Here is a 14,609-nt window from a genome sequence, read left to right on the forward strand (position 1 = left end):
TATGTTGTTTGACAAGTGTTTTGTATCCCATGAAAGCTGATTCTCTCAGCTTTCTAATGCTGTGAAGCATTCTCTGATATTAAAAAAAAATGTTTTAATACCCCCTCCCCCCCTCCACATTCTGAAATGGGGGGCTGGGGGGATACTTGGTCTGAGTAGGAATACACAATCTCAGAAAATATTGACAATCATGACATATTCTGGAACCAGACAGTCTACTGATCAAAACAAGACCATCCACGTTTTGGTAGAAGAAACACACACCCGTAGAGAGCTCAACATGTCAGGATGGAAAACTCTGTTTACACTGAACTAATACATGATTTTACATAACTGGTAGCCAAGAGAATAAGCTTTCAAACGATGTGCGCATTGTAGGAATACAGTGTCACTTCTATGCACAGGAGCTGCGTCACACTGCCAAACAATGCTTAAGAGGGTGTAGTAACACAGTATATAACTCTGAAGTGTTTGGTAACCTAAACTTTTTTTTTAACCTCTGGCAGTTTACCGCTTACCTTTGTACCATTTCAGGTTATTCTCTGGACTTGAACTGCTTAAATGGGGGTGTTCTAAATCTTTTGACCGGTAGTGTATAACATATATTCTATGTGAATTCATTGTTTGTCTTTATCTGCAGATTTACAGTTAATATTCAGAATTAGTGCTATTGTGGTGTTTTCATCCAAGACTGATTATCACCAGGAGGCAATTTTGATAGATATTGGTGGATGTCATGCATTTTTGTATGGAGAAAGTTGAGGAACTTGTTACATTGTTCAGGGGAGGGGTCAGAAGGGAAGTTATCGGGTGGCTGAAGTAAATGTTTTACTGTGGAAAAGAGGACTTTTGAGTTATTTTTACCAGAATTGATGATGCTAGGGTAGTATAATGTTCTGGCAGCTGAGAGGGCATTCTTTAGATCAACAGGTGATCTGTGTATGCTTGGGAGTGAATTACCAGGCCAGTCCTCTTGCACAGGCGTACTAGACGCCGTCCACTAGTTTTTAACTGGCGTAATTCCGGGGCGTACCAGGGAGCAGTGTGAGTGAAAGAGACAGAGCGGGTTTTAAAGGGAGCGAGGGCATTCAGGGAAGAAGAAAGACAGTCATTGTAGTGCACAATGAGATTATGAATAGACTTGGAGTCAGGACTGGGGTAAGTCTGAATCAGATATAAAGTATAGAGTATTATTAACTAATTTACTGATGGATGTCACACCAAACGATAATCTGATGTATTATAAAATACCAAATCCATAGTCCTATTTGTTTTTAATTACCAAGCATTTTAAAACTGTTATAATAGCATTTATAGATATACAATATATATGTACATATTAATTGATATGTACATATAACAGTGATAATCAACGCATCGATTTTTCCACAGCTCCTGCCTGTGACCCCTGTGATGCATTTCTAACAGTAATTTCACAGTTTTTGAGAGTCGTAATCATCGCAAATCCACTTCACAGTATTTCTGACCCGTGTGGATAGGAATTGTTTTGAAAGTGGGGTTTATGAGGTTGTGTCATCATGTGTGTATTAGAATACGCTTGAAAGGACGTTTTTGGCGATTTGTTAATTCATGACATGTTGTGACGGCGGCCTCGATCACTCCATAGAGAATAAACAACAGACCTAATATCACGTCTCCTGTTTGCAGTGACTGACTCCTGTTTATCAGTTTTCTTGTGAGGCCGAGAGGTGTAAACCTTGTCAAATGCGTCTCGATGTGACTTCTCCTAAGCGAGAGCAATGCAAGAGTAATCTGTTCGTTTTTTCTTTAAGAGTGGAAACTTCTCTTCTGTTGTTTGAGACAGTCAGGATGAACTGGTATGGAAACAAACTGAGGTAAAGATAGTTTTATTTTCGATATTCATCACACATTCGACAGCTGTCTCCAATAGCTTCCAAAAAACACAGCAGATTCTTTTGAAATTGGTTGTGATTTGAAGGGGGACATGAGTACTACATTTCACAACCTGAATTTAATCATGTCCTCCGGATTTAAGTGTGCATTGCCGAGGTCTAAGTGCGCTCTACCGGGTCAGCACCAGCCACAAGGGGTTTGAGACCTAGAGAGTTAGGGACCAGGGTGAAAGTGCCTATTGGTGAGTTTTTAAAGCCTAAAAGCTTTTCCCTCTTAAATGATAGGGACATAAAACCAACTTCTTTATGTACAGGAAGACACCACACAACTTCCACAGCTATTCATTTTCACCCTATTGTAAAAAAAGGTACAAATTAGCATTTTTGTTTCTTTATTTTTGGATAATAACTTTTTTGTCTTTGTAGGTAGGAACTTGAAACCAAGTGCAGAATGGCCTTTTACAACTTTCACAATCATAAAATAGCATTTTAGGAGCTAGGAATCGGTCTTCGTGTGTTCGTTAGCGCCTTAGTTCGTCACACATTAATGTTGACTTGGTGCCACTAGGGGGCACTACTCTTTGGATAGCCTTTTAAACATGTCCTTGGCGGTGGTGATACCACACTGTGATGCATGCGGACAGGATCATCTAAATAATGCTGTAAGATATTATTTGTTAGAATGTATTTTTCTATGGGAAATTCTGTCCTATCTTGTTCAGTAGAGGAAACAGACTTCTTTCCTTTGATCTAGTTTCTTAAATTTGAGGGAGGCCCCTGGTAGCCCCTGGTAGCCTGGCTTATCTATGTGTCCAGAGACCAAAAGATACCTGTCCTCCGATTGACTCCTGGCCAAATTAAAAAAAAAAAAACACTTCCAAGTTATATTAGCATCAAGCACCCAACTCATGGTGGTGGCAAAATGTGATTGGTTGAAAGGAAACCTTATAAAACCAGGGACAGGACAAAGAGAAAGTGAGTTTTGAGATTTTGAGTTTTTTGGGAGATCAAAGAGAAGACAACGACAAAAGAAGAGCAGGAGGAAGAGAGAGAGAGAGACACACCGCTGCCTGACCAGACTGACCTAAGCTGCCCTGTGAGAGGAGAAAGGAGAAACCGGGTATTATGTTTCTTTCTGTAATCCAGCAGATGCTTAATATTACTTATTTTCAGTAATATAATTGAATGATATTAGTTTCCTATTTTTGTCAAAATAAATGATTATTGCACATCTGTGACTTGACCGCATCTTCCCTCTAAAAAGAATCTTAAAAGAGAAACCAATTGACCTATCAGTTTCCAGTTCGACTATTTATTTAGATTGACTGAAAAACCAAGCATTCAAATTCTCTTACATAGTGGTGGCCAATACGGGGGTGATGACGGATATTTGCTACAAGTCACAGATTGCTCTGCAGTATTAATGTGCATGCATTGACAGAATAGCCTGTATATCCGACTCGCGTAACGGTGTCGTCAGCAAAGCCAGGATTGTACGAACTGATCATTGACCTCAGGAGTGTGTAGTGATTTCAACTCCAAGGAGGAAAACCACATAAAGTGTGGGCGAGTGATTGAAAAGTGACCTTCTGTGAACAGAGGCAAACATGGATCATCTTTGTCAGAAGGCAAGCCGGTGTGTCCATAAGGACCGAATTAAAAACGCCATAGCAAAGTGTCCGAGCACTTCATTACAGAACAGAGTCCTGTTTAGCGGAGTTAACACACGAAAAAGAGAAGAAGTCACAACTGAAATTATCTGCTCTGTATGGGTTAGCTCAGTGTGTTAAGATCTTATCTGATCATTCTGCCGAGGTAGAAACTAAATTGAAACGTGTTGGCGATGACAAATCTGCCTGCTTTTACAAAATGCAGAGTTGAAACTTCAGATGCAGACAGTGAGCAATAATGCTGTGTTTCGATGAAGAGCAGCGCAGATCTGACAATGAGAGTCTGAGAAAAGAGAGCCGCACTTTACAGCAACAGTTCAATGATTAATGACTCCACAAATGTTGCTTATGCAGGGTAAACCACATGAGTGTCCATTGCCTGACACTGATATCTTGTCTAATGCTTTTGTTTTTGAGCCGCGTTCACAGGTTCCGAATGTGTAAATTGATGGATCAGCATACATTTGTAAGAACTCTGGTAGATTGCTAGCAGGTTTTGCAGTTTTGTTCCCTGAGTACACTGTTAAATTTTCTTGTCCAGGACAATCGTCACAATATTCTGAATTGGCAGCTTTGCTAGAAACCCTTAGGATAACTGATGATTCTGCAGATATTTATACAGATAGTGCTTATGTTGTTACTGCATGTACCTTGCTACCTCTCTATGCCAAAAACAATTTCCGATCATCAGATGATCGTCCCTTGAAACATGCTGTCACGGTCTCCCCTGGTTCCACCTTAGTTCACCACCAGAGGTCTCCCTCTCCCGAATACTAGTCTAGTGCTTCTCCTTTCCTTTGCCCAGTCAAACCAGTCTTTCCACATTCTTCCCTACCAGGTGCACCTGTTCTGTCCTCCTCTCCTATCATTGGTCAATCCTTCATTCACCTTGTTCAATCCCTCTCTCCTTCACAGTACTTAAACCCCTCTTTTTCCTAGATTCATCGTGAAGTCTTGCATTCTCTCCTGGATCAATTCTGAGCCTTGTTTCTTGTTTGCTAAACTGTGTATTTTACCCCTTTTGGATCTCCCTACTAGCCTGTTCCCTTATTGATTGACCTTGGACTGTCCCTGTTTACTCTCTCGTTTTGCCCTTATTGGATTATCTGCTCCATCTCTAAGCCTGCTCTTGGATCCTTTCCTTTGGTCCTTGAGGACATCACACATGCTACCTTACTACAACATATCTGGTCTGCTATTCAGTCTACAGCAGGCGAAATTGCTGTTTTGAAAGTTAAGGCCCATGTGACAAAAGATCGTAGAGGTGAACATCATATCGGAAAAATTAGTTTCCTATTTTTGTCAAAATAAATGATTATTGCACATCTGTGACTTGACCACGTCTTCCCTCTAAAAAGAATCTTAAAAGAGAAACCAATTGACCAATGAGTTTCCAGTTCAACTATTTATTTAGATTGAAAAACCAAGCATTTCACATTCTCTTACAATATATAGGAACATACAGGCTTAAAGTGTTTAAATCTTTCTCTGCACAGGGCTTGACTACATAAAAAATCAACTGAAAACCAACATGGACAACGATGTCCTCTCTTACAGCAGCAGCCAATCAGATGAAGATGACTTCTTTGCAACCTTGAAGATGGTAGACTCACAAGAAGGAGAGCTGGAGAGCTACCTTTCATGTCTGTCAACTGGAGGTATGGACATGTTCCATTCCTTCCCACAAGTGAAGAAGTTATGTCTCAAAGTAAACACAGCCATCCCAGCATCTGCAGCCTGAGAGACTTTTTAGTCATGAGGACTCGTGCTCACTGGTAAAAGAACAAGACTGAGAGCCGGTTACTTTTAAAGTTCAACAGTAAAATTCCATAAGACATTATTGTTCAGGACAGAAGTGTGCAAGCATACACTTTACAACACACACACACACACACACACACACACTTTTTCTCTGTGTCCATGTTCTGTCCTCTCCTGTACTCGTACTCAAGTAAATATTTTCATGATTACTTTTACTTTTACTGAAGTAATTGTTTTTTACTTGTGCTTTAGTAAATGTTTTGGCTACTCTACCCACCTCTGCCTATGGCAATGTGTATATATGTATTTTCCATGGACTGAATTGCAACATGAGGGGATTTTTAATGTTTGTTTCTCCTACCTTAAAGCACATCCAGTAATGTAACAGTAGCCTCCATACCAACCACAGATTTGCATTTGTGAATGGTGTGCTTTTAACAAATATTGATAAGACACAGGAACCGGATCAAAATAGTAACATTTATTTTAGTTTATTATGAGTGTTACTGACTGTGAATTAAATTATATTTCCCTGTGTAAACTCACACGATATGCTTGAGCAAAGCACACTCTGCTTTATGAAAATATTGACATTCCTCAGATACCGGATCTTCCTCCTCTCCACAGCTCACATGCTGGGGTTTATGCAGTGTGCTCCATGGGTTCTAGCCAACCCATTTGCTGGAGTGCCACAGCCCTGAAGGACTGACCCTGACCCTCACCCCCTCCGTAGTCCGAGAGCTGCAAACTGGGGCAATTAGAGCTCTTTGGTCAACATGGGTTCAGTCGAGTCACTGAGAGCTGCAGTGCAGTGAAATCCATGGGCTGAAGCTGACAGACACAAGTATGGTGACCTCTCGCCCATCACTGTCCTGGGAGTGGGGTGGGGGGTGGTTGAGTTTGTGGGGGTATCCAGGGAGACTGTTCTCCAAGGGTGTCACATGCCCTCGAACCAGCCCTCCTTGTCTTCGAGCCGATAATGACATTGCTTGTAGACTTGCTTTTGAATTGCGAATTGAACTGGATGTTGTGTCACACTGGAGGTTCGGTATGACACGTGATCCGACTACGCAACCTCAGTTTACAGGCGAGAGAGCAACTAAAAACACACCTTCCTTTTCTCTCTGGGCAGGCTTGATGGCACACAACAACAAAGGTAAGTAATAGCAATGATTTATTTTCACTGGGTTGAATTACCAAACACAGGGCATGGAGGCTGTGCTGGGTCAGTAAGGACACAGCACACAATGGGAAAACTATACAAATGAGAAAATTAGTACACATGGTAAAACCTATGTTGGGGAAATAAAATAATAAATTGCCTTACCCAAAATAGTAATAATAAACAAAATGCTCTAATAAAAGTATTTAAAAACACTTTCCCCCCTGTAAACCATTACACATAGTTAGCAGCAATAAATCAATCAATTTGCACAATCAAATAGCAGCAATAACCTGAAAAACAATAAGCAAGATATTATAGCAACAGGGAATTAATGAATTGTTACTTGTTTCATCAGGTGGAGCAGCAACACCACAAACCACCACAGGTAAGTGAGATGCATACCACAGGATGAATACTTAATCTGTGGCGCCTCGGAGGCTGGTAGCTGTTCTTTCCAGGCAAAACGTGGACTGACTCCCACATAACACTTCCAGCAGTATATTTCAATAAAGAAACCTAAAGCCGTGCCAGTGCTTTACAATCTCGAAACCACAAACACTGTTTTCTTCGACCAAGGAATAAATAAGGTACTTAGCTGTGCAGGGAGCCTTCACCTCTTGCCATGCCCTCCAAACGCTCGGTCCTTCTTTCCACTGATCTCGTTCCAATGCTTCTTTATAGTTCCGGTTTCCTGAGGCTGTGTCTTCACTGTTGCTTCCTTCCACTCTCCCCTCTAGCCCTTGCCCTTGCCCTTGCTGCAAATGTCTCTTGTTCAGGTGTTCAGTAAGTGTGAGATAGTCAACATGGGTTTAGACGAGGCAGATCATGTCTTACTAATTTACTAGAATTTTTTGATGTACATGTAACTGCAGCTGTACATCATGTGAAAGCATATGATATGATATACTTAGATTTTCAGAAAGCTTTTGATAAGGTTCCACACCAAAGACTGATCCTCAAATTGGAAGCTGTAGGCATTCAGGGTAACGTAAGTAGATGGATTATGAACTGGTTGATGTATAGGAAGCAGAGGGTGTTGATTAGAGGAGTCGCTTCTAACTGGAGTGAGGTTGTTAGTGGAGTTCCACAGGGATCAGTACTAGGGCCTTTGCTTTTTCTAATCTATATTAATGATCTGGACTCTGGGATAGTTAGCAAACTTGTCACATTTGCAGATGATACTAAAATAGGTGGCTCAGCAGATACAATCTCGGCAGCACAGGCTATTCAGAGGGCTTTAGATAATATTCAGTTGTGGGCGACACCTGGCAGTTGAAATTCAAGTTGCAAGGTAATACATGCAGGTAACAAAAATGTCCACTATAATTACACTATGGGAGGAATAGAACTATATGAAGTAATGCATGAGAAAGACTTTGTGAGTCTACATGGACTCCTCACTCCTCACTTTCTTGCTAGGGTATATTGTCAAAAGTGTAGAATTGAGAACAAGGGCAGTGATGTTCAGACTGTACAATGCACTAGTTAGAGCTCATCTGGATACTGTGGACAGTTCTGGGCTCCACACTTCAAGAAAGATATCGCTGCTCTAGAGGCAGTTCAGAGGAGAGCAACCAGACTTATTCCAGGTCTGAAGGGAAAGTCCTACTGAGAGACTGAGGACCTGAACCTTTTCACCCTGGAACAGAGGAGACTACGTGGGGACTTGATCCAAGTCTTCAAAATCATGAAAGGCATCGACCACATCAAACCAGAGGAGCTTTTCCAGATCAGCAGGGACACAAATGGAAATTGGGCTTCAAGGCATTCAAGACAGAAAACAGGAGACACTTCTTCACACAGAGAGGCGTCACAATCTGAACAAACTCCCCAGCGATGTGGCTGAAGAGACAATTTGGGAACATTCAAAAACAGACTGGATAGGATCCTTGATCACTTAGTTATTAATGGACACCAACCGAGCACGATGGGGTGAATGACCTCCTCTTATGTTCTTATGTTCTTAGGAGAGCAACCAGACTTATTCCAGGTCTGAAGGGAATGTCCTACTGAGAGACTGAGGGAACTGAACCTTTTCACCCTGGAACAGAGGAGACTACGTGGGGATTTGATCCAAGTCTTCAAAATCATGGAAGGCATTCAAGATAGAATCAGTCAATCAATCAATTTTTATTTGAATAGCGCCCTTCACAGGGTAGTCACTGAGCGCTCTACAGAGTGATAAACGTCGGGCTTCCATAGTGGGTGACGAGGTGCCTCATCGGACCCTCAGAGGAGGCTGTTGCTGGAAGATAAGAGGGCAGTCGTGCTCAGATACTGGTCATGCAGTGCAGGACATTTCCAAAGACAGTTGTGCAATTAAATGTCCATGGCACACCAACGGAACTATGGGCTAGAAAAACAGAGATTAAACAGATGAGTCTTCAGACGTGATTTAAAGGTTAAGACAGAGGAGGCATCTCTTACATTGGCTGGAAGATCATTCCACAGTTTCTGGGCCCTATAACTGAATGCTCTACCACCTGCGCTTCTCTTGTGTATTTTAGGGAGCACTAAGTAACCGGCTTCCTGTGATCTCAATGGCCGACCTGGAGTGTATTCCATAAGGAGATCTTTTAACTAGGGAGGTGCCAGTCCCTTTAGTGCTTTAAATGCTAGTGAGAGTACTTTAAAGTCTATCCTGTAGTGCACAGGCAGCCAGTGAAGAGAAGCCAATACTGGAGTGATGTGTTCATGCTTTTTTGTTTTTGTTAGGATTCTTGCAGCAGCATTTTGGACTGAAGTGCAGAAATAGCTCTGTTTGTGCTGCCTGACAGAATGGCATTACAGTAATCCAATCTAGATGTACCAAATGCGTGTATCAATTTCTCAGTGTCCTGTAACAAGAGGAATTGTCTCAGTCTAGCAATGTTTCTAAGCTGGAGGAAGGAAGATCTCGACACATTCTGACTGTGTGTTTCAAAGAGGAAGGTGGTGAAGTTAGTGATTAGTGATGGTTGGTCCTAATAAATCCAGGCTCCTCATCCACCCCCCAACCTCTCCTCACAGGTGTTCCCCAAGGCTCCATCCTGGGCCCGCTCCTGTTCTCTCTCTACACTCGCTCCCTGGGCCCCCTCATCGCTTCCCATGGTTTCGCCTACCACTTCTACGCTGATGATGCCCAGATCTTCCTGTCTTTTCCCTCTTCTGACCCTCTCATCCCCTCACGCATCTCTTCCTGCATGTCTGCCATTTCCACCTGGATGCACTCGCACCACCTCAAGCTCAACCTCTCCAAATCAGATCTCCTCTTTTTCCCCCACTCTTCCTCACCTTCTGCTGACCTCCCCATCTCGATCCCCTTGGAATCCACCACACTCTCTCCTTCTTCTTCCGCTAAAAATCTAGGAGTCACCCTCGATCCTGCGCTCTCCTACACCCAGCACATCACCACGCTGACGCACACCTGCAGATTCTTCCTGAGCAACATACGCCGGATCCGTCCCTTCCTCACCGACTACTCGACTCAGCTGCTCGTCCAGTCCCTGGTCCTCTCCCGCCTGGATACTGCAACTCCCTCCTGGCCGGCCTGCCTGCATCTAATACCCGCCGCTCCAGCTCATCCAGAACTCTGCGGCTCGTCTGGTGTCTCTCTGCCACGATTTGCACACGCTACTCCACTGCTCCGCTCCCTCCACTGGCTCCCGATAGCGGCACACATTCAGTTCAAGACTTTGACCCTCACCTACCGCTGTCTCGACCACACTGCACCAAGCTACCTTCAGACACTCGTCTCTCCATACATCCCCTCCAGACCACTGCGCTCCTCCAGTGCCAGAAGACTAACTCTGCCTCCTCTCCACTCTCCTTCCTCCAGAGCCGCTCCTTCTCATCCCTGGCCCCTAAGTGGTGGAACGACCTGCCCACTGAAGTCAAAACAGCGAGTCCTTGACCTCATTCCAGCGCTTACTCAAGACGCATCTCTTCCCACAGCACTTGTAATATTAGTCCTCTATCGCTGCTAGATGCACTTCAGCTTATTATGCTCCTCGCGTTCTTGATTGTTTTCCTCCTTACTCCCTTTCAAGTAGCCCTCGTCTGTGACCCTACATCTTGACAGCACTTAGCTTTCACTGTCCAGGATGTAGGAAGTCTCTTACTGTACTTGTCTAAATTGTAAATTGTACGAAGAATTCTTTTAAAGGACTTTATTAAATAAAGAACTTTACAGACTGCGCTGCCCGCCTGTGCCCACCTGATCAGTGGAGTTTTACAGCTGGACAATTGACTAAGTCGACTGTATACGAAAGTGTCAGTCATTTAAATAGCTATTGAGTCTTAAGAAACTCGACCCTTGGAACGAACAGGGCCCTGCTTTCCTCAAAGACTTCGTCTTCAAGTAACTACGGTGGAACCCTGCTTACAAAGAAGATTTTGTGCACAACCTTGGAGCCTTCAAACCAGTGGAAAATCTGTTTGGAAAAGACTCTACATTCGCGAAACCCCAACTTCCAGGTGCATCGACTGAGTGGAAGTTCTTGGACAAAGCCGAACCGGACTGCCTTTGTTCCAAAACACACGGACCTCGTGCCGTGTGCTGTTATCTGAGCCCGAAGACAGAGAGGCCTCTCTGCGACGAAGTTCAGATAAGTTTAACAGTTTGGAGTTTGTGATTCATGACATTTGAGAAATCAATTAGAAATGTTAATCTGTGATTCATAACTCTAGAATGTGTAATATCATTTAGTTTTCTTAAATATAAATGTGTGTTGCATTCAACTGTTTTGTTGATAATTTTACAAATAAAATCTGTCAACGCCGAGAAATATCTTCTCATTCCTGTTTAACTGTTTAGTCTGAAATTGACACAAGTTAATAGACGTTAGATTATTGGTGGCCCTGCCTATCCTTAATCATTGAATAATAATCAGTTAAGGGAAATTGTGGTAACAAGTAATGATAGGATCTTTCTCCGCACCTAAACGTAAATGAGACTGATATATATATATAACGAGAAGTTACCTGACATAAAGACTAACCTGCGTAGTTATTTAATGTCTGACTAACAATACTAATGAGAGACTCACCTTCGTCTTACTAACCGGTATTGTAGTCAATGTGTTCATAACCTTTTTTGTTTAACGATTTGTGTGATATCATATGCGATCCCATGGTCTTTGATTTGGTCACGGAAGTGATTTGTCATTGATTTGTTGATCTAGAGTTGAATTTTAATTCGTTTTTCCCTTTTGTATAATTAGTGTAGTGCTACATTTAGTCTTTGTTTTTGAATAAATTTGACAATTTATATCTTTGGAATTGGTGTCTGTGTCCAATTATTACAGAAATTGAGTTCTACAAGATTCCAGGAATCGTGATGTGATACTATAAATTCACTTCTTAAATTGAAATTTATAAGTGTACCTTATGCTACATCAGTATGTAGTGTATGCATCTCAGTATGTAGTGTATGCATCTCAGTATGTAGTGTATGCATCACAGTATATAGTGTATGCATTTCAGTATGTAGTGTATGCATCACAGTATATAGTGTATGCATTTCAGTATGTAGTGTATGCATCACAGTATGTAGTGTATGCATTTCAGTATGTAGTGTATGCACTTCAGTATGTAGTGTATGCGTCTCAGTATGTAGTGTATGTGTCTCAGTATGTAGTGTATGTGTCTCAGTATGTAGTGTATGTGTCTCAGTATGTAGTGTATGCATCACAGTATGTAGTGTATAAGTCTCAGTATAGTGTATGTACCATGTGTGTATTGTGGGTAATAATTTAATTTAAGGGATACATTGTGTATATAGTTCTACACTTAAATATCACAAAATACAACTTTACAATTTGAATCACTCTATTATAACGTACTGTATGTATTGACATTTAGTGCCTTAAATAGCTCCCTTTACCAGTTGAACACATTTGTGATAAGTATTTGTGTCTATCTGGGTCAGTGGCTGGATCCAGCACTGTCCCCCAGCCAAATCAGGCTGTTAACAGAGAGAGAGACATGGTAAGGACCCTGAGGGAGAGGGGAGAAGGAGCAGAGGGACAGGGTTCCCTGCCTGCAGGCTCAGCAAACTCTGGCTCCTGTCATGCATTCAATGCAAATTCTCTGGACATGCTTGGTTCCTGTGAACACCTACGTCTGCAAGCATCACACTCTTTACTGTATTTACAGAGACACGGTCTGTGAATATGACAATTATTTGACCTGTTTAAATAAGGCGTGTGTGACTTTTAATCCAATACATAATATTTTAATAATCATTCAGTAAATACAAATGTTATAATGCGAACATGATATTATTTTATTTTTAAAACTTGGTAGAGCACAAGTCAAGTCTAATCAAATCTAGATTGTTGCAATGTCTGTTTGTGCTCTTGATGTAAAACTTCACAGCCTTATTGTGTCCAGAGCTCAGGAACTAGATCCCAGACTCACATTGGTCTATCTCACTGTGACCCTGTGCTCTACACTGCCTCAGAGAAATAGTATCTGTATGTTTTATTTAGATGCACACTGTCTGTCTTGTATGACCCCTTTGGAAAACTCTAGTCCAGTTTACAGCAAGAAATGTAAACAGACCTGAGCTGTTCTGTACAGGAAGAACCCCAGAAAGGAGGCTATTAAGTATATATTGCTCTTTCAGTGGCTTCATACAGACTGAGCACTCTGTGTACATTACACTGTGTGTACAGCAATTTATATGTCTTTCAATATTTGTTACATTTTGTATTAATCATCTTATTTTCTGCATTGTAAAATGCAGATCTTCATCTTTTTTGGTTTCATTTGTTTTTCTTCTTACTACTATTATTATCCTGAACAACCACTTTTGTAAATACATCTCCTCCTGCAGTTTTTCATCTCTCAAAATGACACTGTGCACACTTTTTGATCTATATCTGAAACTTGATCTCTGACCTCTGCTTCAAGGTCAAATGTGATTTTCTTGCATTATAGGGTTACAGTTTTCAAATGCAGGGCCTCCAGGACATGTCATCCGAATTTCTGTGTTTCTCTGACAGGAGATGGGAGATGGGAAGCCCTGCAGCTGTTCGATCCAACCCTCCGACTCACAAAATGACATCAGCCAAAACAAGTCAGCATGGTCCATATGGTCGGTAGAGAGAAGGCCATACAGGTATTGCTTAAAGTCCCGCTCCAACTCCACGACCAATAGCAGCTCCTTCCGGGTCATGCAGTAGTTACTCTCGGGCTAGTCCTGAGTCCTGCTGAACTAAGCAACGTCTGCCTCACCTTCGGTCGTCTGCTGGGCCAAGACTGCACCAATGCCTCTATCACTGGGTCCGGGATGAACAGCCACTGGGGATCCAGGGCTACCAGCATGGGTGCACGCTAGAGGGCTCCCTTCAGCACAATGAAAACTTCCTCCCTCTCCCAGGACCAGGCAAAAGTCACATTTCAGTCAGTCGGTTAAGCAAAATGGGGCACAAATCTACAGTAGTAGGAGGCAAGCCTGAAGAATGATCTCAGCTGCCTCTGGTTGGTGAGCAGGGACCAGACAAAAACAGCCTCAATCTTATGCAGTCAGTGCAGTCAGAGCTCCCAGCTCAGGATTTGAACCGCACACCACAGGTATCCCTCCAAGCTCCGCACTGCAGCAGCTCCACCCAGTAGAGTGTTAAGGCTGCTATGGCAAAAGACCGTGTCTCCCAATGCAGGAGGCTTAACACTGTACTGATTTCACTGAGGGGTTATGCTCATATACCTAATTACACTGATCCACCTCAGTGGTGATCCCATTTCCATTCACACGGTGACTGAGCCAAGATACCTCCCTCCACAGCAGGTGACAATTCTCAACCCAGCCTTAGTCACCCTCTCCAGGGCCTCCTGCAGTGCAGTGATGGCATCATCGAAGATGCTCCCATGACCCTGCAGGTCATTCAGGCTGGGCAGTGTGTGGGGGGCACCCCGATGAGGACCCTCTCCATCAGACACTTGAACATCGCCAGTGCATTGCAGAAGCTGAAAGGCATGGCAGTGAACTGTCACTGGCCGCGCCCCATGGAGAAGGCCATCTTGGGTTTTGCCTCTGGGGTCAGAGTCACCTGCCAGTACCCCCTCCACAGATCCAGCAAAGATAACCACTTCCACCCTGCCACCAGATGAAGGGACTGGTTGGAATTAATTGGTGTAATGTTTAAGCAAAGATTG

The sequence above is a fragment of the Amia ocellicauda genome, chromosome 14 (assembly GCF_036373705.1).
Source record: "Amia ocellicauda isolate fAmiCal2 chromosome 14, fAmiCal2.hap1, whole genome shotgun sequence".
Lineage (NCBI taxonomy): Eukaryota > Metazoa > Chordata > Actinopteri > Amiiformes > Amiidae > Amia > Amia ocellicauda.